Below are 22,189 nucleotides of genomic sequence, written 5' to 3' on the forward strand. Positions count from 1 at the left end.
CAAAAAGATAGAGCTTGCTCTATCTTTTTGCGGAACGGAGGGATCGCGGCCCCATTCAAGTGAATGGGGCCGCGATCCCTATGCGACTGCCACACAGCAGGTGCCCGTGCTTAGCGGACAGCAATTTGCGGTCCACAGCAAGGGCTTCACACGGTCGTGTGAACAAGCCCTTAGGGTGCGTGCGTGCACATAAACTAGTTGTACCGAAATGTATTCATAGAATAGAAAGATATTAATATGAAAACATTTCTGACACACACCAATTGTATGTTTTGGTAGCATTTACACTGACCAAAAGGATGAAATACCACTGGTGGGAAAAAATTGCCACAACCTTACAAATAATATTTAAAAGCGTAAAATAGCCAAACCAATTTTTGCTTATGTTACATGCATCATTCCACTTTAAAGATGGAAATAAAAAGTTCAACATCAAGAAAATGCTAAATTCTCAAACTTCCATACCTTGCTTAAATTACTAAGCTTCAATTTAATCCTCAATTTCCAATGTACTAGTGTTCTTAGCATCAGATTCCTGCTGACATAAAGTAGCAAGAGGTCTGCTTATAAAGCATCCTGATTGGCATCAAACTGCTAACATTTATTTGTGCCCACGCATATATCAGTAGCATTGGGTTTTTTCACCAAATGTTCAATATCCCACTAATGTGAAGGGAACTCCCACCTACTCACTTAACAGTTTTACTCCTAATAATTTTCATACACATCAAACCTTTCTAAATTCCAAACGATCCAAGAAGTCATCATGCAGCATCGAGCAATAAAGAACAGGCCAACCTTTTACTGGCTGCAGTGATAATATATTGATATAACCAATGATTGCTTTCCGCCTTGCTGCTAAATATATGCAAAAAGTCAAACAGCTTTTAAAAGCTGTATTTAATTGACCTCTCAACTGCAAAAGTTTAGTAAATTTTGACAACTCTACTTAGTATCGAATAAGAATAAAGTATGCCAAACATACTTATTTAACCCTTTCAGCCCTTGAGGTTTTTGTTTTTTTGCATTTTTTCGTTTTGCGCTCCCTCACTTCCCAGAGCCATAAGTTTTTTTATTTGTCCAATCACATAGCCATATGAAAGCTTGATTTCTGCGGGATAAGTTGTAATTTCCAACGCCATTTAATATTGCATATGATGTAGTGGGAAGCGGGAAAAAAAATTCAAATGGGGTGAAATTGCAAAAAAAAGATTCCATCACAGTTTTAAGTTTTTATTTTATTTACGATGTTCAATATATGATAAAACTGACTGGTTACTTTTATTCTACAGGTCAGTATGAATCTGGCGATACCTTATATATATATATATATATATATATATAGTTTTTCTTGCGTTTTGATAGTGATAAAAAAAAAAAGTGGGAAAAAATCATATTTTGACTCCTATAACTTTTTTGTAATTAAGTGTACGGAGCTGTATGGGGGCTCAGTTTTTTTGAGGGGCGATCTGAACTTTTCATTGATACCATTCTGGGGTGTGTATAACTTTTTGATCACTTTTTATTTATTTTTTTTTGTAGAAAATGAAGCGACCAACACGGCAAATTGGGCATTTGGACGCTTTTTTTATGTTTTGCTGTTTGCCGTATTTTTATATTTTTATACTATGGGCGTTTTTGCACATTGCGACACCCATGATGTGTATTTTTTTAAATGTTTTAGTTCTTTTATTTATATTTTGGGAAAAGGGGGGTGATTTGAATTTAAATATTTTTTTTTTTTAAAACCTTTTTTTTTTTTTACACTTTTTTATAGTTCCCATAGGGAACTATACCATGCAATCATAATATTGCTATTATCATAGACTCCAATGCACTAGCATTGGAATCTATGATGATTTTAGTAGTTTCCTATGGAGCCCTATTACAGGCAAGGGCTCCATAGGAAATACTATGCAGCAGCCTCCTGTCATTCACAAAGACAGGGGCTGCTGCATGCACACTCCGGCTCCTCCAATCGGCACACTGCGGAGACAGAGCACCACTGAAAGCGTGCGCTTTTGGTTTTCAGCACGCTTAGATGCCGTGGTCGGGATTGACCACGGCATCTGAGGGGTTAAATGTCCGCGATCCGCATTACTGCCGGTTGCGGACATTAGCCGGGGGTGTCTGCTATAAGAAGCAGGCGGCCACCCGTGGCTATGGCGCCCGCAGCTCTCAGGAGCAGGCGCCATCTTTAACGACCCGCCCAGCGCCGTACTATTACAGCGCTGGTGGGGAAGGGGTTAAAGATTGACTACAGAGCCTCACAGTTGTCTGTCAAGATCACTTTGCAGCAATCATATCATTATCACCACTGGCATTATTACAACAAAAGTTAACACCTTTATTATGCAGATGGTTGTCAATAATGCAGCATCCACCATTCACAGTAGGTAATGGTCACAGCTTATGTCCTCCCCCTCCCTGCACAATGACTGCTGCACAGATCTCAAACATGCCTAGAACACTTTCTTTTAGAAGGCATCTCCAGAATACAGGTTCCAACAGTATGCCTGTGTGGCTGCTATTTACAGAGCACTGCTTTACTAAGATAGACGCCGTCATAATCATGCACAGAAAGTATAGATTATATTTTAAAAAATATAATGTCTAAATGACTTTTGGGACATTTGAAAACCTTGGAGAAGAAAGGGGATGTGATAAAACAACAAAATAACCACTACACATATAGAAAATCCACTACCATTCTGGGCTTTTTCACTGTCCTGCAATGATGACATTGTGACCACCTGCATGTGACTGCTGTAGCCATCGTGGGTAGGTGGTTGTAACATCATAACTAGAGGGAGCATCAGATTGGCAGTGCTAGAATAGGAGAATAGTAAGTAATACTTTGTCATTTTATAATTTATTCTCAAAGTTTTTAAATGTCCTAGACAAACTCTTTAGGGTTAGTTCATACTTTTGTAGTTTTTATAGCAGTTCATTGATCCAAAGAAAGAAGTGGGTTGGAAGGGAATTAAAAAATCTAAAGAAATTACTTCTCCTCCCTTGGTGTATCCAGTTCTTACGGCTGCTTTTTTGCACCATTTCACAATTTTTTTTATATAATCTAAATAAAAATAACATAGTAGGCAGAAATCTTACTGCAACAGTACTGCAATAGTCCCAAAATCAATTGTTTTTAGAAGGGGAAGGACATTTAATTGCACCTCTGCAATTTTGCAATAACAGTTCCATAATTTCTGGGTCTGTGTACCAAACCTATGACTTTTCATTCAGGAAAATTGAGAGTTTTCATTAGGACTCATAATACGGTCTGGAATACAGAAGGGTAGAAAACTAAAGAACCAGGCCTCATCTTACAAGAGGCAGAATGTGGGTACTAGCAGCAGCAGCCATCCAGACAGTAGTAGTTGTGGTGGTAGGCAACAGTTCTCCTTGGCTTCAGAAAGGTACAAGATAATTATTCAGGATAAAAAGGAGGAGATTATGGCCTCCTTTTCTCAGTCACAGCAGGATGATGTGGAGATCACTTCTGACTCTGACACCATGCATTGAAACCAGGGGTCACAGCATTCCTTCTGCTATTCCTCCTTGCTGCCCCAGAGAAGCCTTTCAGTTGCATCTTCTCTGTCTATACTGCCCCCTCCTAGTAGCAACAAAACCCCATCACTATGGCAGATAGTCAAGAAAATCTCCCTTTTGAAGACCAGTGTAAAAGCAATCAGCGTTTGGACTGTTACAAGGAGGAGGTTCAGGCAGAATGTGTGTGTGGTGGGGGGGGGGCATGAATAGCTGTGTTAGTGGTAGTAGTGATGGCTCTTGTAGCCATGGTGGTGTCGGTAAGGGCAGTAGTAGCAACAGTGGCAGTTGGGGCAAATACATGGCATGGAATAGGGTGGGGGGCCAAGTTGTTCCCCATGAGATATCACAGTCTGATAAAAGTATAATGAATGGACCGGCACTCCGTAATTTCTTTGCAAAAAAAGACTTCTTTATTCATCACCCATATGTGACGCGCGTTTCGGCACAGACATGTGCCTTTGTCAAACAACAGGTGTTTGACAAAGGCACATGTCTGTGCCGAAACGCGCGTCACATATGAGTGACGAATAAAGAAGTCTTTTTTGCAAAGAAATTACGAAGTGCCGGTCCATTCATTATAATTTGATGGGGATCCGACCTGCTGACCGTGCACCCGGATCTTAATGAAAGCGCAGTGCCGTCCATTTCTGAATTAATAAGTCTGATAAAAGTGTCGGGGAGGGTGAGGATTCTGATGATTGTTTGTTGTACAGGACCTTAGAGCTGGATTGGGGAGCTGGGCCGGATGTAACATCAGGGGAAGAGGGTGGTGGTGGCAGAGGCAGCAATAAATACTAGAGGTTATGTGCGTCCAGAACCTCCCAAAGAACTGTCCGAGCCAGATCTGCTTTGGGAACTGGTGATGATGTTAATACTGTGAGTACAGCTGGCCTAAAACGTGCCAGAGCTAAGCCAAGCTCAGCTGCTGCTAGTTCTGCACAAATTTCTACAATATGACAATTTTCCTCTATGCTGCCACAAGACAAAAGCATTGCCATGTGCAAGATCTGCAAGAGTAAAATAAGTAATGGGCAGTTAAACACAAACTTAGGCACCACAGCTCTATTTAACCACATGAAGCGACATCACCCTGAGTGGGAAACTAGAGGTGTCCACTAGCTAGCACATCAAGAATTGCCACATCCAAGGGTAGTACTGTGTCTCTGTCATCATCATCATCATCATCATCACATATTACTCTCCCACAGACTTCATCTTCTCCGCTCCATTGTCAGCCTTCTATAATGGAATGTGTGGCCAGGAAACTACTTTAGATGCCCAGCAATCCATTATTTAGCAATCTTAACTCCCACCTAGGCAATTCGCTGGTGGTGCAGTCACTGCTGTACCATTTAGTAGAGTCTTCTTCCTTTAGGGAGATGATTACTGGTACTCAGGCTCACTGAAAAATATCTATCCAGCATTATGTCTCCCAAAAAGCCATCCCTGCCTTGTACTCTTACACAGAGGACAAAAATGTAGGCCCCTCCTTGCAAGTCTCACTATGGCAAGGTGCATGCCATGGTGGACACCTGGAGAAGCCCTTTCACAACCCACTGGGTCAATGTTTTTCATGGTAGCTGTGAAGCAGATCCCCAGCAAACCCCATCCCCGCTCAAGCAAATCCAGGTCCATTTGACACCTCCATGTTTGTGTAGCCCTGGTTCCCACACCAGGCACTTATACGCCTTCTCCACCTCCTCCTTAATGGAAATCATCCTGTCCCCACAAGGAGGGAAGACTGTCGCTCCTAGTCCCCTTCAGTCCTATCACATGTGTAAAGTCAAGTGTTGCCATGCAGTTATACAGCTGATCGGCCTGGGTGACAGAAGCTACACAGCCAATCCCTTACTAAAGTGCATCAAGCAGCAAACATTCTGCTGGCTGTTCCGCCAGTTCAAACTGGGCAAGATGCTCAGCAACAATGGATGCAACATTGTGGCCATGCTGACTCTGGGAAAATAACACATGCCTTCTGCTCCCTGATGATGCATGTGATAAACCTAGTTGTACAAAACTTTTTCTTTTTTTAAAGTACTGTACACTTGCTTGTGCAAGATGCTGGCAAGTACAGAAGACCGTCTTTGCATTTCAACTATTCTTAATGTGGCAAGGAACACCCTTGTGGACTTGCAACAACAGAACTCTCTGCAGTTACCCAACTTAATCTGCAACATTCCAACTCACTGGAATTCAACAATGTACATTCTAGAGTGTCTGTACGAACAATGGAAAGCCATGAATGATTTTGTCATGCACCAGACCACCTCAGCAGGGAAAATGTGTTGTTTCTAGGTAAGACAGTGGCTGCTCAGAGACACCTGTCCCGTACTGGAGCCCTTTAAAGAGGCTCAACATTTGTCAGTAGAGACAACTGTGGCTCCCTGATATTTGTCTTAGAACAGATGCACATGCTTATCCAACAGGGACACATCTTGCTGCCAGCCTTGTAGTTTAGGACCCACATCGAGAAAGTCGCATGGTGGAGGATGAGGAGCTGCCATTGGAGGCGGAGGAATTGGAGGCGGAGGAGCAGGAGGATGATGATGACCACACTGACCATCTCAGTGACTGGGAAGAGCTGGAAAGAACTAGCTCCTTGGGCACGCTCTGGCGCGCTGTATGTTTGCTTTCTTTCATATTGAAAGGCAACCACATCAAACAGTCTGATGATTGATATATAGCCATGCTTTTAGATCTTCGCTATCAAAGAAAAAAGGGGGGATTGTTTCCCTCCTGCCAAAATGGAGGCCAAATTACTTTATTACCCGGAAACACTGAGGGGGGTAGATTTATCAAAATTTGTGCAAAAGAAAACAGGCTTAGGTACCTGTGGCATCCAATCAGATTCCACCTTACATTTTCTAAAGGAACTGTGAAAAATTAAAGGTGGAATGATTGGTTGCTAGGGACAACTAAGTCAACATGATGGAACAGTTTTTTCACGTGTGGCACCAGGGTGAGACAAAGGAATAAATCTGGCCTTGCTGATGATGCTCCATCTTGTCACTGCTGATTTCTGCCTGCCTACCATCATGTTACCTGCCTACTATAATGTTCCTTACTATATGGCTGCTACTGCCATCATGTAACTGCTGCCATCATGTCTGTAAAATTAGCTGTACTTTGACTTTGTGGCAAAATGTATTATGTACGAAACGCTCGTTCATTGGGTAATATGATACTTTGTGCTGTCACCAAAATCATTGTTTGCCATGCTGTCTAAACAGTGTCTGCTGACGGTAAACAATGATTCGGTAAGGCGACGAGCGAAGGCATTAGCGATTGCTACTCCCCATACTGTGAAAGAGATCTCTGCATGCAAATGCAGTGGTCTCCTTTACTGATGAGCAGGCATTTGCCTGGAATGAACCCTTCCTTCTAGACCAGGCATCCTCAAACTGCGGCCCTCCAGCTGTTGCAAAACTACAACTCCCATCATGCCTGAACAGCCTACAGGTATCAGCCTACAGCAGGGCATTGTGGGAGTTGTAGTTTTACAACAGCTGGAGGGCCGCAGTTTGAGAATGCCTGTTCTAGACAATCACCTGCTAAATTGTTAAAGGGGCCTTTAGTCATAATGAGTGATACCAAAGTACATCCTTTTTTCTTAGACATTCTTTGATGTGCAGATGCATTTAATTTCCATTGTTTTCTCATCAAGAGAAACATGTTACTATTTGCAAGCTACGAGCTCTGCACCAAATGGGACGACTAATAAATGTAACCTGATTTTGAAAACATTCTACACATTAAGTATTTGAATGTCCTAATCATCAGCAAATGCAAGGATGTCAAGCAGATGTTCTTTTCCTTAGAAACATAGAGATGTCTGGAATAGAGCAACTCATATATTAGAACCTATGGTATGATTGTTGTTTTATGGCCTTATTTTTCTCATAAATTCCACTTATATATTATTTACCCATTTACCGCTTGGGGCTTCTGCAATGAATTCTGGGAAGGGCATTGTGCCCTTTATGTCATTAAAGTCACTGAATGTAGAAATCAAACTGCAGAAGGCTATGTGTGAAATGCATTTCAGGTGATGAATGGCAAATAAACAGAAAGTGACCAGATAGGAATGCATCAGTAAAACTAAACCTAATTGCTATGAGCCTTTTTTGCTTGTATTTGCACACTATCAAAATTAAAAGTTTCTATCTCACACACACCAGGATCATTTTCACACACAAATTAACATATTGCGGATCTTCTGACTCGAACTGACAGCATCATAATGTTTTATGAGGCATTTAGTTCCTATCTGACATTATCATATATGACATTATCATATAAGTACAGTAAAATAGACCCACTTTTATATAAGAACTGACTGCATCATAAAACGCTATTGCAGTTACAGTTGCAAGAAAAAGTATGTGAACCCTTTGGAATGATATGGATTTCTGCACAAATTGGTCATAAAATGTGATCTGATCTTCATCTAAGTCACAACAATAGACAATCACAGTCTGCTTAAACTAATAACACACAAAGAATTAAATGTTACCATGTTTTTTATTGAACACACCATGTAAACATTCAGAATGCAGGTGGAAAATGTATGTGAACCCTTGGATTTAAAAACTGGTTGAACCTCCTTTGGCAGCAATAACTTCAACCAAACGTTTCCTGTAGTTGCAGATCAGACGTGCACAACGGTCAGGAGTAATTCTTGACAATTTTTCTTTACAGAACTGTTTCAGTTCAGTAATATTCTTGGGATGTCTGGTGTGAATCGCTTTCTTGAGGTCATGCCACAGCATCTCAATCGGGTTAAGGTCAGGACTCTGACTGGGCCACTCCAGAAGGCATATTTTCTTCTGTTTAAGCCATTCTGTTGTTGATTTACTTCTATGTTTTGGGTTGTTGTCCTGTTGCAACACCCACCTTCTGTTGAGCTTCAGCTGGTGGACAGATGGCTTTAAGTTCTCCTGCAAAATGTCTTGATAAACTTGGGAATTCATTTTTCATTCGATGATAACAATCCGTCCAGGCCCTGACGCAGCAAAGCAGCCCCAAACCATGATGCCCCCACCACCATACTTCACAGTTCGGATGAGGTTTTGATGTTGCTGTGCCTATTTTTCTCCACACATAGTGTTCTGTGTTTCTTCAAAACAACTCAACTTTGGTTTCATCTGTCCACAGAATATTTTGCCAGTACTGCTGTGGAACATTCAGGTGCTCTTGTGCAAACTGTAAACGTGCAGCAATGTTTTTTTGGACAGCAGTGGCTTCCTCTGTGGTATCCTCCCATGAAATCCATTCTTGTTTAGTGTTTTACGTATCGTAGATTCGCTAACAGAGATGTTAGCATATGCCAGAGACTTTTTTAAGTTTTTAGCTGACACTCTAGGATTCTTCTTCACCTCATTGAGCAGTCTGCGCTGTGCTCTTGCAGTCATCTTTACAGGACGGCCACTCCTAGGGAGAGTAGCAGCAGTGCTGAACTTTCTCTATTTATAGACAATTTGTCTTTCCATGGACTGATGAACAGCAAGGCTTTTGGAGATACTTTTGTAACCCTTTCCAGCTTTATGCAAGTCAACAATTCTTAATTGTAGGTCTTCTCAGAGCTCTTTTGTGTGAGGCATCATTCACATCAGGCAATGCTTCTTGTGAAAAGCAAACCCAGACCTGGTGTGTGTTTTTTATAGGGCAGGGCAGCTGTAACCAACACCTCCAATCTGTCACGGTCTGGAGTCAGGCTCGGAGGTCAGTAGCTATAGCAGCGGAGCAGATATTCACACTGGTCACCCTGGCTGATGACACAGGTTCACTTGAGGTGCGGGGTCTAAGTACTAACCGGTATTCACCAGAGCTCCTGATGGTGGAGATGGACTTTGCTGCGTGTTAGTACCAGGTCGCGGTCCTCAGGATAGCCCAAGCAGGAGGTGAGCAAGCCAAGGTCCAGTAGCAGATATAGCAGGCAGGGATCGAGCAGAAGCGTGGTTGAGAAACTAGCCAAAGTCGGTAACGAATAGTGCAGGTTGGGATTAAGCAGGAGCGTAGTCGAGGAACAAGCCAAATGTTAGTAACGGATGATAGCAGAGATACGGTCGGCAGCAGGCAAGACAGGGGCAAGATATTGGCTGGTAAAGGCATAATATTCTGGCAACCAGGAAGTGCAGAGACATGGCTTAAATCAGGAAGTTCATGGGAGGAGCAAAGAGTTCAAGGTTCAAGGCAAACAAGATTCAAGACAAGATCATTCAAGGAATTGTCTAAGGAACTGTCCAGCATTTCAGGTGGCTCAGCAAGTAGAGGCACCGCCAGACGCAGCAGAGGTCCCGGGTTCAAGTCCAGATCCTAACAGTACTCCCGTTCTCCCAGGACATCCCCTGGATGTCTTAGGGCCAGGTTTGTGAGTAAACCTCTGGTGGAATTCCTTTGTTAATCTAGGGGCATGAACATTCTCATCAGGCTCCCAAGAGTTTTCTTCTGGCCCATATCCTTCCCATTAAACCAGATATTGTAATTTGTTCCGAAAGATCCTGGAGTCAAGAATTTTTTCCACCACAAATTCACCCTGTACTTCAACAGGTGGAGGAGGAGGATGAATTATTCCAGAAAAAGTATTTTCATGAAACGTTTTGAGTAGCGATACATGAAAAACAGGGTGAATCCTCATATTGTCGGGAAGTTTTAGGCGAAAAGTGACCGGGTTGATTTGAGCAGAAATCTCAAAAGGTCCTACAAACTTTTGACCCAACTTAGCACATGGAACCTGAACCTTCAAATTTTTGGTAGATAACCAAACTTTGTCACCTACGTGAAAGGTGGGGATTGATCTCCAATGTCTGTCAGCAGCCTTCTTGTAATATTCCTGAAGCTCCTTCAATGTATCCGTCAATTTCTCCTGGATCTCCTGTAATGAAGTTAATCTGTTGGTAACAGCAGGAATTGGAGTTGAAATAGGTAAATCTGGAATAAAAACTGGATGATACCCAGTGTTTAGGAAAAAGGGACTTTGGGAAGTGGAGCTATGTTTAGAGTTATTATAAGCAAACTCTGCCGTAGGAAGGTAGTCCACCCAATCATCCTGAAGATAACTCACAAAACATCGAAGGTATTGCTCCAAAGTTTGATTGGTCCTCTCGGTCTGACCATTAGACTGTGGATGAAAAGCTGAGGACAGATTAATTGTTACACCCAACGCTGAGCAAAAACGTCTCCAAAATTTAGAGGTAAACTGTACTCCTCTGTCAGACACCACATCATCAGGAATTCCAAGTAGTTTAAAAACTTCCTGGACCATTACTTCTGCAGTATGTTCGGCAGTGGATACCCCCTTAACTGGAATAAAATGAGCCATTTTAGTGAGACGGTCCACAACTACCAGGATGGTGGTCATCCCTTTAGAAAGGGGAAGGTCGACCACAAAGTCCATAGGAATTGACCCCCATGGTCTTGATGGAACAGGCAGTGGTTGAAGTAACCCCAGAGGAGAAGATAGGGGTGTTTTATTGCGAGCACAGGTTCGACACAAAGCCACATAACTCTTGACATCTTTCTTGTACCCAGGCCACCAAAAGGAACGTGATAAGAGTTCCTCTGTTTTAGAAACCCCAAAATGACCAGCAAGTTTAGAGTCGTGAACCAACCTGAGGGCTTCTACTCAAACTGATTCAGGTACATAGAGGCAATGTGCTTGAGTCCAAAAACCGTTGCTGTACTTGAGGTTAAAGTCTTTAGGAGGATGATTAAGAAGTGGGTCATTCTCATACCCCTCCTTGAGAAGATTAAGAAAGGTCTTAGAACTCATGGCCCCTAGAAAGTTCTTTTGAGGCAGGATCGTACATTCAGAGTTTATTTCCTGGAGAGGCCCAGACAACATCCGTGACAGGGCATCAGTCTTACCATTCCTTGACCCAGGGCGGTACGAGATAACAAAATTGAACCTCGAGAAGACTAGGATCCAACGTGCTTGTCTAGATGACAACCTCTTGGCAGAACGAATAAATTCTAAATTTTTGTGATCCGTGAGAACGGTTACAGGGTGCTTAGCCCCTTCTAGCAGAGGCCTCCACTCAGAAAATGCTTGCTTAATTGCCAGCAGCTCCTTGTCTCCAATGTCATAATTCTTCTCGGCTGGAGACATCAGTCGAGAGAAATAAGCACAAGGATGAAGCTGCATTTTTTCTCCAATTCGCTGAGAAAGGATATCTCCCACAGCAGAATCTGAAGCATCAACTTCCACGATGAAAGGTAGTTCAGGATCTGGATGTACCAGTATTGGTGCAGTAGTGAAGAGAGTCTTTAGTTTACTAAAGGCAGCCTGTGACTCAGGTGACCACAAAAAGGGTATTCCTTTCTTTGTCATCTGTGTAATTGGAGCTATTACCTTGGAGAAATTCCTTATAAATCTCCTGTAAAATTTGGCAAATCCAACAAATCGTTGTATCTCCTTAACTTTCCTAGGGACAGGCCAATCAATTACTGCTTTGATCTTATCGGGATCCATGATTACCCCTTCAGAAGAAATTATGTAACCCAAGAACTGGATCTGACTTTGTTCAAACTCGCATTTTTCTAGTTTGATGTAAAGTTGATTCTGCCTTAGTCTCTCGAAGACAATACAGACATGCTTGTGGTGTTCTTCCAAATTATCAGAAAAAAATTGAATATCATCCAAATAGGCTATTACAAACTGATCCAGCAAATCTCGGAAAACATCATTAATAAAATGCTGAAAGATTGCGGGAGCATTGCACAGTCCAAAGGGCATGACCAAAGACTCAAAATGTCCATATCTGGTTCTGAAAGCAGTTTTCCATTCATCTCCAGGACGAATGAGGACAAGATTGTATGCCCCCCGTAAATCTAATTTGGTAAAGAGCTTGGCGGAGAGGATTCTCTCGAGCATTTCTGGAATCAGTGGGAGTGGACAGCGATTTTTAATTGTGATCCTGTTTAAATCTCTGTAGTCGATACACGGACGCTGTCACTACCAGAGCTTTGGGACGTTCTCACAGCTCTGTTTCTCCACCCCTGTGATGATGTCACTACTAGAGCTGGGAGGAGTTCTCACTACTCTGTTTACTTTTGGTTTCTTTCACCACAGCTGTTTTTCATGTGTTTGATTTCCCTCTCTTTATATACCCCCTTCTCCTATGATAGGATGTGGATTATAGTTCTCACTTCAGTTGTAGCTCTTGCTTTAGTTTCTTCACTTGTAGCTATCAGTTCACTGGACCTGTGTTCTGCTGCAGCTAGCACTCCGGATATTGCCAGCCTGTCCTTGGATCCGTCTTCTCTGCGGCTGCAACACCTCCAGCTAAGTGTGCAGACATTGTTGTGTTCCTGTTTATTTTCTGACTGGATCTGAGGTGGCCACGGTTCCCTCCATATACTGAGTAGGGCACTGGTGGCTGTGCCCCTTCCACTATTGTAGGGGTTACAGGGGTCATTAGTCTTAGGCACGTGGGCATGCCTCGTTCCGCCATTTGGATCCGGGCATGTGCTTTAGCAGAATAGGGAGAGCGTTGAGGGTCGGACAGGGGTCACCCTTTATCCTCCCTAGTTCTGGGTCCAGTCAGTAGCTCTGTACTGTGTAGTTCTATTGTTGCTCACATACATCCGTGACATTATAATCCACCAAAACCGTCCTTTTTTGACATGGATCCGCTTTCTGACCTGTTTGACCGCATGCAGGGTCTTTCTTTGGAAGTAGCGGATCTCCGTCAATCTATGACCCAGCTTCAAGCATTGGGCCCTGCTCCGGCTCATGGAGTCTGTTGCGAGCCAAAGGTCTCACTTCCGGAGACGTTCTCCGGGGGCAGTGAGAATTTTGTTCGTTTCAGAGAGGCATGCAAACTCCATTTTTGCTTGTGTCCTCACTCTTCTGGTAATCAGGAGCAGAGGGTGAGGATTGTCATTTCCCTGCTCAGGGGTAATGCTCAGACTTGGGCTTTTTCGCTGCCATCAGGGGATCCCTCCCTTCGATCCGTGGAGGGATTTTTTGTGGCCCTGGGGCAGATTTATGATGACCCGGATCGTGTTGCTCTGGCCGAATCTAACCTACGTGTTTTATGCCAGAACAAACGGTCTGCGGAGCTTTATTGTTCTGAATTTCGGAGATGGGCAGCTGATTCGGGTTGGAATGATGCTGCACTCCGGAGTCAGTTCTGTCATGGTCTCTCGGAGAGATTAAAGGATGCGTTTGCTTTCCATGAGAGACCAACGTCCTTAGAGTCTGCCATGTCATTGGCGGTACGCCTTGACAGGCGTCTAAGAGAAAGAAACGAGACCTCTCTGTCCAGCCATTGTCAGTCTAGGGGCAGTGGTGCGGACTCATTCAGTGTGCAGGGGCCTCATCCTGTCTCGCTCCCCTCTGAGGAGGAGCCCATGCAGCTAGGTCGACTTGCCCCTGATAAAAGAGGATTTAGTCCTCAGAGTATGGTCTGTTTTTGTTGTGGGGGCATAGGTCATTTGGCAAATGTTTGTCCGTCTACGAGATTCTTGAACCGTACTAAGAGCGATAATAAGAGAAAAATCTCAAAAGGTAAATCATCAAGTTCTGCTACTTTGGGCAAAGTTGATGTAGGATTTGATGCTTTTCCTCTGACCTGCAGTTCCCGTTTTCTCCTGTCTGCCAGGGTGGCGCTAGAGAGCAAAGTCATTTCTTGTGAGATTTTTGTCGATAGTGGAGCGGCCGTCAATCTTATTGACACTCAATTTGTAGCCATGCATGGTTTTCAGGTTTGCACATTAGATAAAGATATACCTGTTTTTGCTATTGACTCTGCTCCACTCTCACAGAGATCTCTAAAGGGCATTGTTCACAATATTCGGCTAGCTGTAGGTGACACTCATGTGGAGGATATATCTTGTTTTGTCCTTAACGGATTGCCGTCTCCTCTAGTTTTGGGGTTACCCTGGCTCACTAGACATAACCCCACTATTGATTGGCAAGGAAGGCAAATAAATGAGTGGAGTGATTTTTGTTGAGAGAATTGTCTCACAGCGACTTTTGCAGAGGTGTCTACTAAAACGCTGCCATCATTTCTCTCTGATTTCTCGGACGTGTTTTCCGAGAGCGGTGTTCAGGAGCTACCTCCTCACCGGGAGTTTGACTGTCCCATTAACCTCGTTCCCGGCGCCAAGCTGCCAAAAGCACGCCTCTACAATCTTTCACAACCGGAAAGAATCGCTATGCGAACTTACATCTCCGAGAGTCTCGAAAAGGGGCATATTCGTCCCTCAAAGTCACCTGTGGCCGCGGGTTTTTTTTTTGTTAAAAAGAAAGATGGCTCTCTGAGACCTTGCCTAGATTTCAGGGAGCTGAACCGTATCACGATTCGCGATCCCTATCCCCTTCCTCTGATCCCGGACCTCTTCAATCAAATTGTTGGGGCCAAGGTGTTTTCCAAATTGGATTTGAGAGGCGCGTACAACCTGGTCAGGGTCAGAGAGGGGGATGAATGGAAAACGGCCTTTAATACCCCTGACGGGCATTTCGAGAATCTCGTTATGCCTTTCGGCCTGATGAATGCTCCGGCCGTCTTTCAGCATTTTGTTAATAGTATTTTCTATCATTTAATGGGGAAATTTGTATTGGTGTATCTTGATGATATTTTGATTTTTTCCCCTGATGTTCAGACCCATCAGGATCATCTTTTTCAGGTTCTGCAGATTCTGCGGGAAAATAAATTGTACGCCAAGCTGGAGAAATGTCTTTTTATGGTATCGGAGATTCAATTTCTGGGTTTTCTCCTCTCTGCTTCTGGTTTTCGCATGGATCCCGAGAAGGTCCGTGCTGTACTTGAGTGGGAGCTTCCTGAGAATCAGAAGGCATTGATGCGCTTTCTGGGTTTTGCGAACTATTACAGAAAGTTCATTTTGAATTATTCCTCTGTTGTCAAACCCCTCACTGACATGACAAAAAAGGGGGCGGATTTTTCCTCTTGGTCGGAGGAGGCGCTTACAGCCTTTTCTAAGATTAAAGAGAATTTTGCGTCTGCTCCCGTCTTGGTGCATCCCGATGTTTCCTTACCTTTTATTGTTGAGGTGGATGCTTCCGAGGTAGGTGTGGGTGCGGTTTTGTCCCAGGGCCCTTCCCCTGCCAAGTGGCGACCCTGTGCCTTTTTCTCTAAAAAACTCTCCCCGGCAGAGAGAAACTATGATGTGGGAGATAGGGAGTTGTTGGCCATCAAGTTGGCTTTCGAGGAATGGCGCCATTGGTTGGAGGGGGCCAGGCACCCTATCACCGTTTTTACCGACCATAAGAATCTGGCATACTTGGAGTCGGCCAGGCGTATGAATCCGAGACAGGCCAGATGGTCTCTGTTCTTCTCCAGATTCAATTTTGTTGTTACATTCCGACCTGGGATAAAAAATGTGAAGGCTGATGCTCTCTCTCGCTGTTTTCCGGGAGGAGGAAACTCCGAGGACCCGGGTCCCATTTTGGCGGAGGGGGTAGTTGTTTCTGCTCTATATTCCGATTTGGAGGCCGAGGTCCAGGCTGCCCAGACTGAGACACCTGCCCGTTGTCCTTCTGGGAAGTTGTTCGTGCCTCCTGAGCTACGTCACAAACTCTTTAAGGAGCATCATGATACGGTTCTTGCTGGTCACCCCGGGGAGTAGAGCCACGGTGGATCTCATTGCTCGGAGATTTTGGTGGCCGGCTCTTCGTAAGTCGGTGGAGGGTTTTGTGGCTGCTTGTGAGACGTGCGCTCGCGCTAAGGTCCCTCGTTCACGGCCTTCAGGTTCCCTTCTCCCGTTACCCATTCCTTCCCGTCCTTGGACACACCTGTCCATGGACTTTATCACGGATCTTCCTCGTTCCTCGGGGAAGTCGGTGATCCTGGTGGTGGTGGACCGTTTTAGCAAGATGGCTCATTTCGTACCTTTCCCTGGTTTACCCAATGCTAAAACGTTGGCGCAAGCTTTTGTCGACCATATTGTTAAATTGCACGGCATTCCCTCTGATATTGTTTCCGATAGAGGCACGCAGTTTGTGTCCAGGTTCTGGAAGGCTTTCTGTTCTCGCCTGGGGGTTCGGCTGTCCTTCTCTTCTGCTTTTCATCCGCAGTCGAATGGTCAGACTGAGCGCCTCAATCAGAATCTGGAGACATATTTGCGCTGTTTTGTGGCAGAGAACCAGGAGGATTGATGTTCATTTCTCCCTCTTGCTGAGTTTGCTCTGAACAACCGTCGTCAGGAATCTTCTGATAAGTCACCATTCTTTGGTGCATATGGGTTCCATCCGCAGTTTGGGACATTCTCGGGAGGGGCTCTTTCTGGTTTACCTGAGGAGGAGAGATTTTCCTCGTCTTTGTCTACCATTTGGCAAAAAATTCAGAGTAATCTTAAAAAGATGAGTGAGAGGTATAGGCGTGTGGCTGATAAGAGACGTGTGCCTGGTCCGGACCTGAATGTGGGTGATCTGGTGTGGTTGTCTACTAGAAACATTAAGTTGAAGGTTCCCTCCTGGAAATTGGGTCCCAAGTTTATTGGGCCTTATAAAATCTTGTCAGTCATCAATCCTGTTGCCTTCCGTCTTGATCTTCCACGGGTTTGGAAGATACATAATGTATTTCACAGATCTCTCTTAAAACCATATGTCCAGCCCACGGTACCCTCCTCTTTGCCTCCTCCTCCGATTTTGGTTGATGGCAATCTGGAGTTTGAGGTTTCCAGAATTGTGGACTCTCGCATGGTCCGCGGTTCTCTTCAGTACCTCGTTCATTGGAAGGGTTATGGTCCTGAGGAGAGGATGTGGGTTCCGGTGTCGGACATTAAAGCCACTCGCCTCATCAGGGCATTTCATAGGGCTCATCCTGAGAAGGTGGGTCCTGGGTGTCCGGAGTCCACCCGTAGAGGGGGGGGTACTGTCACTACCAGAGCTTTGGGACGTTCTCACAGCTCTGTTTCTCCACCCCTGTGATGATGTCACTACTAGAGCTGGGAGGAGTTCTCACTACTCTGTTTACTTTTGGTTTCTTTCACCACAGCTGTTTTTCATGTGTTTGATTTCCCTCTCTTTATATACCCCCTCCTCCTATGATAGGATGTGGATTATAGTTCTCACTTCAGTTGTAGCTCTTGCTTTAGTTTCTTCACTTGTAGCTATCAGTTCACTGGACCTGTGTTCTGCTGCAGCTAGCACTCCGGATATTGCCAGCCTGTCCTTGGATCCGTCTTCTCTGCGGCTGCAACACCTCCAGCTAAGTGTGCAGACATTGTTGTGTTCCTGTTTATTTTCTGACTGGATCTGAGGTGGCCACGGTTCCCTCCATATACTGAGTAGGGCACTGGTGGCCGTGCCCCTTCCACTATTGTAGGGGTTACAGGGGTCATTAGTCTTAGGCACGTGGGCATGCCTCGTTCCGCCATTTGGATCCGGGCATGTGCTTTAGCAGAATAGGGAGAGCGTTGAGGGTCGGACAGGGGTCACCCTTTATCCTCCCTAGTTCTGGGTCCAGTCAGTAGCTCTGTACTGTGTAGTTCTATTGTTGCTCACATACATCCGTGACAGACGCAGGGTTGAGTCCTTTTTCTGCACGAAGAACAAGGCTGCCCCAGCAGGAGAGCTTGAGTGTCTGATAAAACCCTTCTCCAGATTCTCATTAAGCCACTCCCGGAGCACCTTCAGTTCAGGTTCTGATAAAGAAAAAAGGCGACCAAAGGGTATTTCTGCCCCTGGAAGCAATTCAATGGGGCAATCATAAGAGCGATGAGGAGGCAGCTGATCGACGTTCTTTTTATCACAAACGTCCCGAAACTCAAGATATTGTGGAGGTAGCTTGTCGTATAACTGGGTAGTTACCATAACTGCTTGTGAATCCAGGGTTGGTGGAGCGCATATTTGATAAGTTTCCGTGCAATGTGTTTTGCAATGGTCAGATGTAAAACTTAAAGAACGTGTTTCCCAGTTGATGGAGGGATTATGGATAGAGAACCAAGGAATGCCCAGGATGATAGGGAACTTGGGTGATGTGATCAGCTGAAAGCTGATAATCTCCTGATGGTCAGTCTCAATTCGGAGTTTAAGTGAAACAGTCTCATGGGTAACAGGTCCTGAAGATAAGGGTGAGCCATCCACAGTTTCCATATCAATAGGGTTGAGTTTATTTCTTATTTGAATGTTATGATTTTGGGCAAATTCAATGTCCATGAAGTTTCCCCCGGCCCCTGAGTCCAGCATAGCAGAACAAGGTATTTCACCATCTTCAACGATAAGCTTTATAGGGATGATAAAATGAGTTGATAAAGAATTAACTTTATTTGCTCCCTGGATCAAAGGAGAGACAGACTGAGAAATTGAGTTTATTTGTTCAGATACAACATCAGTTGCCGCAATTGTTCTTCTAAATTTATTGGGACAATTAATTGTGTAGTGTCCAGAGTTTCCACAATAAAGACATACGTTTTCTGAACGTCGTCTTTCTTTCTCCTGAGTAGTAATAGATCTTTTAATAGCATCCACCTGATAGGTTCAGGACTGTCAGAATCCGGAAGAACTCTTGGACCCTTAGGAGTAAACTGACTAGTAGAAAAACGCATGTCACCATTACTTCCTAGGATTCCCAGTCTCTCTTTTTTCCTTTCACTAAGCCTCTGATCAATTTGAATACATAATTTAATAAAAGCCTCGAGGTCTTCAGGACTTTCTACTCTGGCTAGCTCATCTTTTACTTGTTCAGAGAGTCCTTGACAGAACTGACTCTTTTGTGCTGCTGGAATCCAATTGGTATCTGAGATCCAACGTCGGAATTCCGTGGTGTACTCTGCAACAGAGCGTCTACCCTGCCGTAATTTGTGCAATTTTGCCTCAGCAGTAGCGCAGCGGTTAGGATCATCGAAAACTTGATTCATAGCAGCCACAAAATTATTGAAATTATCCAGGATAACATCATCTTTCTCCACATAAGGGGAGGCCCAGGCTAAGGCTTCCTCAGTCAGGAGATTGATAATAAACAGCACCCTTTTCCTGTCAGAAGTAAATGCAGCTGGTTGCATCTGAAAGTATATACGACACTGATTAAGGAAACCTCTGTAATGGTGACGGTCTCCACTAAACTTGAGTGTTAGGGGCATTCGTGCGTTAGTATCTACGGCAGAAGTATCACGGGAACGAAAGTCCCGCAATTGTCTATGCAGATCAAGAATGTCCTCTTGTAGCCCTTTCACTTCAATTTGTAAATCAGCAAACTTTTCCTGGTAGTTAACACCAAATGCCTGCAACTCAGAGATTTGCACCCTGAGAGGAGCCACAGCAGCTGCTACAACGGCCTCCATGTTTTGGGCCAGAATATTCTGTCACGGTCTGGAGTCAGGCTCGGAGGTCAGTAGCTATAGCAGCGGAGCAGATATTCACACTGGTCACCCTGGCTGATGACACGGGTTCACCTGAGGTGCGGGGTCTAAGTACTAACCGGTATTCACCAGAGCTCCTGATGGTGGAGATGGACTTTGCTGCATGTTAGTACCAGGTCGCGGTCCTCTGGATAGCCCAAGCAGGAGGTGAGAAAGCCAAGGTCCAGTAGCAGATATAGCAGGCAGGGATCAAGCAGAAGCGTGGTTGAGAAACTAGCCAAAGTCGGTAACGAATAGTTTCTGGTTGGAATTAAGCAGGAGCGTAGTCGAGGAACAAGCCAAATGTCAGTAACGGATGATAGCAGAGATACGGTCGGCAGCAGGATAGACAGGAGCAAGATATTGGCTGGTAAAGGCACAATATTCTGGCATCCAAGAAGTGCAGAGACATGGCTTAAATCAGGAAGTTCATGGGAGGAGCAAAGAGTTCAAGGTTCAAGGCAAACAAGATTCAAGACAAGATCATTCAAGGAATTGTCTAAGGAACTGTCCAGCATTTCAGGTGGCTCAGTAAGTCGAGGCACCGCCAGACGCAGCAGAGGTCCCGGGTTCAAGTCCAGATCCTAACACAATCTCATCTCATTGATTGGACTGTTGTGAAGGGTATTTTCTTCACCAGGGAAAGAATTCTTCGGTCATCCACCACAGTGGTCTTCCGGGTCTTTTGGTGTTGCTGAGCTCACCGGTGCGTTCCTTCTTTTTAAGAATGTTCCAAACAGTTGTTTTGGCCACGCCTAATGTTTTTGCTATCTCTCTGATGGGTTTGTTTTGTTTTTTCAGCCTAATGATGGCTTGCTTCACTCATAGTGACAGCTCTCTTTGGATCTCATCTTGAGAGTTGACAGCAACAGATTCCAAATGCAAATCACACACTTGAAATGAACTCTGGCCCTTTTGTCTGCTCATTGTAATTGGGATAATGTTGGAATAACACACACCTGGCCACGGAACAGCAAAGAAGCCAATTGTCCCATTACTTTTGGTCCCTTAACAAGTGGGAAGCACATATGAAAACTGTTGTAATACCTACACCGTTCACCTGATTTGGATGTAAATACCATCAAATTAAAGCTGACAGTCTGCAGTTAAAGCATGTTTGTTTCATTTCAAATCCATTGTGGTGGTGTATAGAGCCAAAAATGTTAGAATTGTGTCAATGTCCCAATATTTATGGACCTGACTGTATATCATAACAACAAGCTATGTATCAGGCAGTGGATTCACTAACCATGACCCTAGTTGAATGATTTTTATGTAAGTGTGTACAAAAAGGAATTCCCTAAATATAAATCATAGATGTTAAATTGTCAACAGTAATCTTTCTCTATCCACAGATAAGTAATTTATATGTTCTTTATTATTCAAGTCAATTTGCAGTGAATTACTATTAAGTGGCTTCTTGGTTGAAATGGTAGTTACTCAACTGTGTATCAATGTGACTTATAAGACCTTTATCATCACTGGCTTCATTCCCAGAAATTCCTTTTGGCCTCTCCTTAACTGTAATTATATTTATTTTAGTATTCTATTACTCAGTATATCTTATTTTTTCTCAGTCTACAACATGCTAAAGTCCAATTGCTTGAAACCACTGCATGTAAAGTTGTATGGTATTTATCTACCGGTATATTCATGTACTTATTTATAGGGTAATAAATGACTGTTTAGTCTTAGCATCTGGAGCTTAGGATTCTGAAGCATATTATTGGGTAAAAAGCTGGGTGATATAGAAGTAATGTACTCCTTTTTTTTTTTACTATTGCATTATATATGTTATTTTAATTGTAAATAATATTTGGCTACATATTTAGCATTGATCATACAAGTAGTTGTGTAGAGCAGGGACCATGTAAATTATAAGGGCAGATATTATACAAAATAAGCAAGCAAGTTTATATTCTACATTTAATGGTTTAGAGCTAAATTACTCCTTGAGTAATTTATTTATTTATTTATTCATTTATTTATTTTTATTTATTTATTTATTTTTTGACCATAAACCTGCTTTTAAATGCAGTGGCTGCTGAACCAATGCTTACCTGATAAATTGTGATAAAGAGGCCTGACTGGAAAAGAAGTCATAGCAAAATTAGAGTGCTTTATTACTAGAGTGGTATGTAATCCTGGGCAATCTGGTCTGCCAAGAATAGACTTCAAGCTTAGAAGTGTTTCCGCTATATTGTTTTATGACATGCTAGCTTGGAATATGTAAATAAGTTATTTGTTTTTCCTCAGTACTGCAGGAAACCAACAGTATTATATTAGTTCATAAGATAAGTTATCATGCCCCACAGTTATCTACGGTATATGT

The 22,189-nt window shown here is 43.6% G+C and overlaps 1 protein-coding gene across 1 annotated transcript in view; it reads left to right on the top strand.

The window, feature by feature from the left end:
- TENM2 (teneurin transmembrane protein 2) overlaps nt 1-22,189 on the top strand; it is a 3,383,593-nt gene that overhangs the window by 437,132 nt on the left and 2,924,272 nt on the right. The window lies entirely within an intron of this gene.

This window comes from Bufo bufo, chromosome 1 (assembly GCF_905171765.1).
Source record: "Bufo bufo chromosome 1, aBufBuf1.1, whole genome shotgun sequence".
NCBI classification, from domain to species: Eukaryota; Metazoa; Chordata; class Amphibia; order Anura; family Bufonidae; genus Bufo; species Bufo bufo.